Genomic DNA, 10781 nt, shown 5'->3' with positions numbered 1-10781 from the left:
GGTTCAGCTGGCCTTGGCACCAGAGTTTACAACATGAAAGTATAAAATATGGCAATGAAGAGAAACACTCCAGCCTGGAGACATCTTAAAGGCCCTGAACACCAGTGAAGGTGTTAGTGATTGGACCATGATGGATCTCTTCTCAGGATTGTCTGGGTGTGGACAAGTGTGTTTGACTGACAGCTCCACTACCCTGTTAATTTTGTAGAGTCTAAGAAGGCGGGCTTATTGACTTGTTTTCATTTCTGTTGGTTGTTAGAATTTATGACATCATAAATTATCACCATAGCTCCACCTATTTTCAACCTGCTTTACTCCACCAGAGTGATTTATAACATAATTTATCACATTTGTGTTTGTGTCCAGAACCTTTAAGAGGAAAAGAAAGGAAGTTAAATTGTGTTGTTTGACAACCTGAAAGTTTAGATTAAAAGGAGTCAGACAAAATTTCTGGAAGGAAACAGCTTTTCTGTGGACACCTGGACACCAACTGATGTTCAAATATTGACCTTGGTATGAAAAAGTAAGTGAACTCTTTAAACTGATCTTATTTTCTTCTTTAATTGGTCACCAAATGTGATCTGAACTGCCTCTAAGTCACAAGTATAGGCAAACATGATGTGCTTAATCAAATACCACACAAATAATTAAAATATTTATGGTCTTTATTGAACACAGCATTTAAACATTGATAGTGCTTATGTAAAAAGTAAGTGGACCCTGAGACCACTGACTCCAGAAAGAGCCAATTGGAGTCAGGAGTTAGCACACCTGAAGTCCAATCAGTTAAAACAGATTTGATCTGGGTGTAGAGTTATTGTGACTTCTAAAAACCCTCAAACTTTTAGAGATTTCTCTTCACAAGAAGCATCTGCTGACATGAACCTCGTCATGCAAAAAAGTACATCTCAGAAGATCATCAATCAAGAATTGTTGAACTGCATGAGACTGGAAGGGGTACTAAAGTCATCCCAAAGACTTTAGGTATTCACCAGTCCACAGTTAGACAGTTAAACTTAAATGGAGAAGATACAGTACCGTGGCTACTCTCCCTAGAAGTGAACGCCTAGCCAGGCTGACTCTAAAGGCAAACCACAGAATGCCCAGAGAGGTTAAAAAAGATCCTAGACTAACAGCTAAAGACTTAAAAGAAACCCTGGGGGGCTAAAAGGAGCGCTCTGGCCAAGTGACGTCACACTACCAGTGCAGACCAAAACATGGCGGCTTCCTGGTGGGTTTTTAAGCTCAAATTCACTCAAAATGCAGATATCTAACCTTGCAAAGTAGATGGATACGCCTGTTTCCCTGTTTTCACTGGCAAATCCATCTTACAAAGCTCCCATCTGAACCGTTTGGGCCTGGTTAGAAAGTGACAAGACCAATCAGCGACGAAGGGCATTTCAGGCGCAGCAGAATCGTGATGTAAACAAGCAAGAGCTGGTGCAGTTATGGAGGAAGAGACTAGCATGGATGCTGCTAAAGCATCAGTTTTATCAGAACTTGACAACATTTCTTCGTTAAAAGAAGAACAAAGAACAACAGTGAGTTGTTTTCTTTTCAAAAACGACAAAATTCGAGAACTTATATGTCTATAGTTGTAATGTTTCTCGTAATTCCTCAGTAGCTGTGCATGTGCAGCTCAATAGCAGCTACGTCACGTGTTTTGTTGCTCTGATTGGCCTGTAGAGATGTGACTGACAGAACGTTCACCCAATCACACTCTGAGTTTTTTTCCAAAGCCTCTGCCTTTTCTGAAACGTTTCCTGTTGAAGCTTTTCCAGATGGATGGATGAAACAAATCCATCTGGCCTGTCAGGTTAGATATCTAGTGAGTTTTATAGTTCAATGTGATTACAAATATCTATCCAATCAGTGAACTTGTCTGTTCATGTCGGCTCCTTTTGAAGGAACCATTGAAACAAGTCAGCATCTCTGTTCATGAGTCTACCATACATTAAAGATTGAACAGGCATGCTGTCCATGGCAGAACACCACAGATGAAGCTGCAGCTTACCCAAAGAAACATCACCGCACACCTGAAGTTTGCCAAGGAGAAACTTGACACTCTACAGCACTACTGGGAAAATGTTTCATGGACTGATGAAACTGAGGTTGCAAAAAAAAAGCAGAAAAGCAGATAAATGCACAAAATGGAGACCACACTTGCATGAAAGCAGGGACGTAGAATTGGGTAGGGACACTAGGGACACATTCCTATCAATATGATGCCACTACCGCATGGTCCCTTCAGCGCTGGTTATTGACATAAACACACAAACAGTCTTATTCACGGTGCCGGAACCGCTGCAAGCAAAACACAACATAAACACCACACAAACAATCCCTTATGCACATAAAACCCTCACAATACACCCAACAAATCACCAATACAAAACACAAGCATTAGGCTACTGTATGTTGCAGCTATTGGTAGGCAGGCTAAACAAAAAAAAGCGTCATTTCCACATAGCCTATCACATCCTGACTTGTGCGCAAAAGCATCATATGGTAAACACCCCACCAATCACAGACGATCAAGCGCTAGTTTCAAAGTAGCAGCGAGAGTTAATTTCAGCTAACAAAATGGACAAACGGACATTTTTTAAGGCAAAAGATAAAAACAGCTGTGACTCAGGAGTCATCAGCAGCAGTCGCGACGCTGAAACAACAGCTGATGTACCTGCGGACACTGAGTCACCGTCACCTGTACAGGTAGCTGAGAGCTGAGATGAAGAGTTAGCAACATCCGCTAGCAGACTGCTATCGCTGTGTACCTGAATCACAGTAAGACAGACCTGAGAGAAACAGGCAGCGCTTCATCCATGTCAAAGTGACACATATTGTTGTATTAAGGTAAGACCATGCTTTAATTATAAATTTGGCCGCCGTGCCTTAACATGAGCTCTTTATTTTCGTTGCCCGTAATTATGTTTGGATGCATTTAACGCTTTATTATGAGATAAAAGAAGGTGAATTCTGTCATGTGAGCTGTGGAGGCTCTGGTTTCAGACTTTCTGTGTTCGGTTTTGGCGTTGATATGGTGCCAGAGACCATGGTCCTGGACAGACCACGGAATCGGCTACAAGCCCTGCTGAACGTGGGCGTGTGTGCTGTGAACTGTGGAAGCAGTCTACATCATTTAGTTGTGTGTGTGTTTGTGGGCCCATCTGCGTGTGTGTTGGCGCAAAGTGTCCACAGTATTGAATCCAAACGGAGGAAATGTGTTGGTTGACGCTTAGGCACATAATCTCATCCTGTCCTTAGCCGAGCACAGCAGCTGATTTTAGGGTTATTTCTGAAGAGAGTTAGAAGTTATGACTGACTTACAGTTAAACTGTGCACCAGCTAGACTTAAGCTGCTCTTATGTTATGACGTGGTGTAACATTTTATACCAGGGATGAGCTCGCCCAAGTTTAAAACATCGGAAGAAAGTATAGGAAGAGCGGAAAACGCACAGCAAAAATTTCCATCTTCTGGCTTTTGTATTACTTATAAGTGGTGGAATTTCTCTTGTAACTCTTGCTGCTCTTCCCTTTGCTGCTCTTAAAGCTGTCTGATGTTTTAGGGGCAGTTTTCTGGCTGCATGTTTTGGTGCAGTACATGCAGCGTTAGTCTCTCTCTCTGTGCACCTGTTTGTAGGTGTGCTCTTGTCCTATAGGTGTCATTCATGCGCTGGAATGGTTATTGTGCGAACAACTGATTATACTAGACTGTTTATCAACATGTATGACATTATATTAGATAATAATGTCTTATCAGGAGAATGATAATAAAGAGTAGTGAGGCAGTTGAAGCAATGAAAGGTGGAGAGACTGAGGAAGCTCAGGTGAGGTCTTAAAATGATTAGTGAAATATGTATAAGCCCAATAATACTTTTTAAATGTAAACATTTTTATCTTGTGAAGAACTGTCATACATTCAGGGAAGAGACAGGAGAGGCAGATGGAGCTTCAGGGTGCGAGGTAAGGTTTAAAAATCAGATTATTGATTATAATAGATTCAGAAAGAACAGGTGAGGACTGATTTCAAGATGATTTTTTTAAAGCTCCGTTTTCAGTAATTGTTTCATTATTTCCACAGTACTCTAAGGAGGGTTTGGGTTAGGTTATGATGAGGTTATCAGCTGCACTAGAACACCCCACTAGTGTTCTGCACATTTATATGGTGAAATGCTACTCCATAGTGCACATAAGTGGATTTTTCCCTGTCTAGTTTTAAAATGGGCCACCTTGGTGCTCAGGACCTTTAAAGCTCATAATCATTATGTTTTGATTAAAGACTCAAGCCATTTTGTTCAAGAGGAAGAGGGAGAAGCAGTTTTCCTGGGTGGTTTGCCCACATTTTAAGATCATAAAACATATACATACATACATACAGATTTCATTCATGCATTTATATAGGTGTGCACAGAACTATTTTTCCAAGAAACATTTGAAAAAACAAGAAAGAGTAAATGATCACAGCATTTTGTGAATGTTTGGCGGTGCAGTTAATTTATGACATATTTCTGCTCAAACTATTTACAGACCTGTCAGGTTTCCAATATGTGCCCCCCCCCCCAATGTTAAACTCGTTCCTACGCCCTTGCATGAAAGCTTTGCATGGTGGCTGTGATGGAGGCCCTGGTTTGGAAACAATACACCCATGAAGTATGCTGCATCAGCAGTTTCAGATATGGATGCTATGATTAAAATAAAAAAAAAAAACAAGTTTCAAGTGTTAAAGCAAAAATCTGCTTAAATGCTTTAACTTGCTTATTTTTTTGTAAAACCACCTTTTTTCTCCTTAATTTTTCCTTCACCTGGGATGTCCTGTGACCTCTTTCTGTGTTGCACTTGTGTACGAGAGCGTTCTTTTTTAACCCCACATGACTGTGAATACTATAAAAAGAAAGTTCTCAGCCCAGTTGCCTTGTTTGCAGTCTTGTGAGGGCTTAAATCTACTTTATCTGATACTTTTTTGTGGGATTTTAACCTAAATGTTTAAGCATGAGAAACTGGGCCCAGGTCAGCCGGGGTCACAGTTCTCCTTTGTTCCTGACTCTCTGTTGAAGATAAAAATAAGTGGACAGATGGAGCAGAAACAGGACACAGCAGGAGAGGCGGACGTTTTTATTCACTCTAATTTTGGAGTTTTATTCCTGTTCATACAAGTGCCAAAAGAGTCCTTTGGGACAGCTAAGAATTTACATGTGATATTAAACAAACAGGAGGAGAAGATTTTTGAAGAAAATATCCCCAAGAGGTCAGTTTGAAGAGAAACACAGCTCTGTTAGCATCAGCTGTATTCATTCCTTATAACACACTATCAGGATCATGGATCAATTGGATACAGCTGGTCACGTTTATGTGAGTGCGTGTGTCCTTGTGCGTGCAAAATGTACCTCTGAAAGCACAATAAATAATGAAGACATCTATAACATGCTTGATGTATTGGAACACAGAGAGTCTGAAGCAGCACAGATGGAGGTCACCTGAAACTGATCAGATTAAACAGATCAGGCACAAACAGACATGAACAATGACGCGCAACACAGACAGAAAATGGCTTTATTTCATTCTAATATGACGCACATAAAGTCCAAATTTAATTCTGTGAGACTGTTTCATGAATTTATGTCCATTTTTTTAATTTAAAATGTACAGACCTTCACAAATGATTCACCAACACCAAATAATCTTTATTTATGACTCACAGGCATAACATTTGTGTTCACTATGGTTTTCTAGTCATTCTTTTAATCTATTGTTTTAATGATTCTGGGTGTTTTGTCAACTTATGCTTGTAATTGTGGTTTTCTTATGCTGGGAAATGCTTAATATTATAGCATACTCATACACTGCAGCATGAAAAAGCAGCATGATTATATGGTACAACTGACCTGATCTGCAGCAGTTTTTATATTGATTGATCTCACACAAAGGAGTGCAAATTTAAGACCAAAATCAAATAAAAGCATTTGTGTAAGTGTGCTAGAAGCCTGCAAATGTGTTCAATAAGACAAATAGCATTGTGAAGCCCTTTTTACTCACCTTTCAAAAGATTTAAAATGAAACGAGTTGAAACCCAAAACTGCTTGCAACAGGCAGCTCTGCAACACTTTGAAAGCTTGTGAGTTCAAACCGCTGCGACTGGAGGAGACAATGCTTTGTTATCATAGCCACAACTCTCACAGTCACTCATTTCAAACCCATAGTTACTGCACAGTAGATCTGGAACCAGGTTCATGTTGAACAGCCATCTGCTGAGGAAGAAGTACAGCCTTGAGCAGCAACTATCATTAAGATAAACCTATGTCTACCTTTCTTTCTACTGTAGTATGAGTGGCAATAGCCATGTTTAAAAATCTGACTGACCATTTTCATATGAAAATTTGCAGCTATGATAATAAAGACATGGAGAGGACTGACTTTGGTAGTATATAACTTACAGGGTACTGGAGCTATGGTATAACAACCTCTTTTTACCAATCTTTGTGGATGAAAACAGTGAATCCAAAAAGTTTTGGGGCTAGATGAGGTCGTGTTCACCTATCTCTGTCAGGTAGCACAATATGTTATCTGCTGACGTATTACATAAGGTGTCACCAATGTTGTCAACAAGATGGACTTAGACATCAGGTAGGAATCAGGAGTGTCTGGGGAGAGATACATTCTCTCACATTTATGCTGGGTGAGCAAAATTGCAGAGATCAGCAGACAGAAGAGTGCTGTTGTTGTTTTAGGTCACCTTCAATGACCCCCAGCCTGTCAGGTTTATGAATGCAGTACAGGAGAGACTGGAGATGCTGGTTTGTGTTGTGTTTGAGGATTTTAGCGTTCCTGTTGTGCTGTTTGAGGAGATACTGAGTGAAGACTTCTTTCTCTGAGCCTTTCACTCTCCTCTGCGGTCCACATCAGCGCGGCTTGAATGAGATTCTGGCACTACAATCTGAATAGCTGTCTGCTCAGGACTGCTTCAGGCTAGATGTACTGTTAATATAACAAAATATGTAGAAAAAAAGGAGATTGAATATCCTGTCCTCCCAGGTTGGAAAGATACCAGTTCCAGCTCAAATCAGTGAAAATAAAGATTGCAGAGTTGGGATGTCTGGCGTCCAATCCAGCAATGTGTCCGTCTGATAAGCAGCCCATTTCATCATGTCTCTCCCCAGGGGGCAAGGTGTAGACGCCAGCTGGAATTAAGGGGTGAAATTGTCTGGGGAAAGGAGGCCAGTCTGCAAGCTAATCAGTAGTGGTTTTTAAAAAAAAACACTATTACATGTATATGGACAAGATTCACTAAAGAATACATTCACTGGCCTTGAAGGGAAAAACCCAGACATGAAGTTACACAGCTCAGTGTGCCAGACAAAGTTCCAGAAACAACTAAAACTACTGCCTGACACTTCTGTGCCTCAGTGAGGTTCACACCTGCTGGGCACTGAAAGTACAGTACAGGGTCAGGAAGAAAGACTTACTAACGGTGGTTTCTATGCTGGTTTGATTGGTAAAACTCTTAAAAGCAAGGGGTGAACATGAAGCCCGATTTTTATTTATTAATTTTATTTGTCAAATTTAGATGTCTCAGATTAACAATCAGATTTAATATTAGACAAAGATATCCCAAGTAAATACAAAATGGCAAACTGACGTAGCCCAGTCTGATAAAGTTATTTTCCCCACGTGTAAAATCATAAATCAACTGTGATTTACCATATTTTTGGAAAGCAGAGTTCAATTTCTCCAGCCACATCCAGGCCTGATTTCTGCCAGGCCTGTTGAATCAAGAATCTCTTAAATAGAACTTGTCTGACTAAGTGAAGTAGGCTAAAATATCTCTAAAAGCTATACATTAGAGTGTGTTGATGATTCATCCAGGAGGTCACAAAACAACCCGGAACAACATCTAAAGATCTGCTCCTGAAACAGATCAGTGCTCATGATTCAACATTAAGAAAGAAACTGGGCAAAAATGACAACCGTGGGAGAGTTCCAAGGTACAAACCACCACTAACCAAAAAGAAAATAAAGGTTTGTCTCACAATTGCCAAAAAAAAAAAAAAACATCTTGATGATCCTCAAGACTTTAGGAGAAATACTCTGCAGATTAATGAGACAAAAGCAGAACTTTTTGTAAGGTGTGTGCCTCGTTACATCTGGTTTAAAACTAACACATTTCATAAAATATCATAGCAACAGTCAAACATAGTGATGGTAGTTTGGTCTGGGGCTGCTCTGCTGCTTCAGGACCTTCCCAAAAATGTCCGGCCATCAGTTTACAACCTCTGGCTCAAGTATATTTGGGTTATGCAGCAGGACAATGATCTGAAAGAGACCATCAAGTCCAAGTCCAATGGCTTTAAACACAAATGAAGGTTTTGGTATTGCCTAGTCAAAGTCCAGGCTGAAATCTGTTAGAGATGCTGCGACATGACCATAAATAGTCTGTTCACACTTAAAAACCCTGTGATGTGACTTCGCATGAGTTTTATCCACCAACAACCCCTGTTGTTCATAAACTACTGCAGCCCTTGCTTATAGAGCTCAGGTTAGAACTTTTTTTTTTTTTTTAAGGTTTTTATTTTGGGCATTTTTGTGCCTTTATTTGATAGAGGAGGATAGTGGATAGAGTTGGAAACAAAGACAAGAGCTGGGGAGAGACATGCGGTAGAGGGCTTCAGGCTGGATTTGAACCCGGGCCGTCCGCGTACATGGGGCGCGTCTTAACCACTCGGCCACCTGCGCCCCGAATAGCTCAGGTTAGAACTTGAGAAGCACATTTGCACTACTTCATTGTGTCTTGCAGCTAGGAGAGGTGAACATGGCATTACAACTAAGGAGTGTGTGTATGTGTGTAAAAACGTAGCAGGTGGATGGGGTAGAGGAACGGTAAAAGGTGAGGCAGGACAAGAAGTGAGTCTATAAAAGTTTAAAGACGACACGGGCAGAGAGAGAAAGGGGTGATGGACAGCCGAGAGCTTCTCTACACACACGCAAACATGCTTACACACACGCAAACATTTACTTATACACAGGGAGACAGCGCTGAATGCCGCAGATGAATCCTGGAATATAGATAAAGTTTAAATGTTTTAACATCAGTTTGAGTTTTAAATCAGGTGACCAAGCATTGTTTTATTCATGAAGTAGCAGATGTACCAATAAAGGTGTCAACATTTTACAAACTAATAACTATAACACAATAAACGTGAGCAGGCGGTCAGCACGGAGGCATCACATCTTAATGACCTCATTAATCCATGCATGCAGGTTCATTCATATTTAAAGGTATTTGAAGCTTGTTTAAAGTGCAGTCTGCCATTGCCTGCTGTTATTAGTGCTGAGTCGTAATAATTATGATTATTATTGTAATCATCAACAAATAAATGTCCCTATGCCAGGTTCCAGTAATGTTTTATTCCTGCTACTATGCATATTTAATAACTCTATCTAAGTCTCTGTTGAGAAGCAGAGGCTCATTCTTTGGTCAAAGATCCAAGGTCTTTTTATCAGCTTCTTCAATTACAGCGAGAATCTTAAAGGCTCGGCATCGCAGATTTTGATTCCTTATAAGTGTGCTCAGATATGACCAAAAATACTGGACTGACTGCTTTTTCCACAGTTCTTTTGGAGGTTATTTAAACATTTCAAGAAAAAGCCAGGAAAAAATGAAAGAAAGATGGCATTACACCAGCCAAGTAAGGACTTTTTGGTGTAAGGTTACAGACAAAATGTGGGTGTGCAAATAAAATAAAAGAGGAAGGATTTGGAGGAGCCGCAGGTGCAAATCAAGCACATGTGGTGTATTTGTTTTTTCAAGTGTGCACTTCTGCTATTTAATGCTGTTAATCACTGAAATATGACAGTTAATTACAACTAATGACATTTTTAATCACATTTAGAAGTAGATATTTTGCAAATTTTCATTACAAATTTTCCCTAACTCCATATTGACAAGGCAATTTGTAACATTTTCTTGATTTGGGAATTGAATGAATGCAGAGAGATGTTTTCATTGCCTTGATTTTTAGATTTATCATTTAAACAAGGGCACTGCTAGACCATTGTGGTCTGAAACCATAATTTAAAGAAAAATGACACTGCTTATTCTGTGAAATGAAATGTTTACAACTGTTGTAAATAGTGGTATCAAAATGATTAATTACGTTTAGAGCTGTCAGGATTGATCGCATCAAAGACAATCTCCTACAAGATTTTCTGGTAGAAACAGAATTCATGGTTCCATCAATTATGGCCAGATCCTGAAGCAGCAAAGCTGCCCTGGAACATCACATTACCACCACCATGTTTGACTGTTGGTATGGTATTTTATCATCAAGAGGTTTCCTGTGAGATTGCAACTCTGAGACAAATTTTTATGCTCTTATTGGTCAGCATGAGTTTGCACCTTGGAACTCTCCTATGGTTGCCATTTCTGCCCAGTCTCTTTCTTATTGTTGATTCATGGACACTGATCTTAACTGAGTCACCTGAGGTCTGAAGGTCTTTAGAAGTTGTTCTGGGTTATTTTGTGACCTCCTGGATGAGTTGTTGATGCACTCTTGGAGTCATTTTGGAAGGCTGATCACTCCTGGGAAGGTTCACCACTGTTCCAACTTTTCTCCATTTGTGGATAATGGCCCTCACTGTGGTTGGTGGGAGTCCTAAAGCCTTAGAATTTTTGTAACTCTTTCCAGGCTGATAGATGTAAATGACACTGTTTCTCATTTGTTCTTGATTTTTTTTAGATGGAAGCATAACATGTTGGGTTTTGAGATCTTTAAGCCTCTCTCACTTTG

The sequence above is a fragment of the Cheilinus undulatus genome, linkage group 13 (assembly GCF_018320785.1).
Source record: "Cheilinus undulatus linkage group 13, ASM1832078v1, whole genome shotgun sequence".
Taxonomy (NCBI): Eukaryota; Metazoa; Chordata; class Actinopteri; order Labriformes; family Labridae; genus Cheilinus; species Cheilinus undulatus.
Note: the sequence above shows the minus strand (reverse complement) of the source record.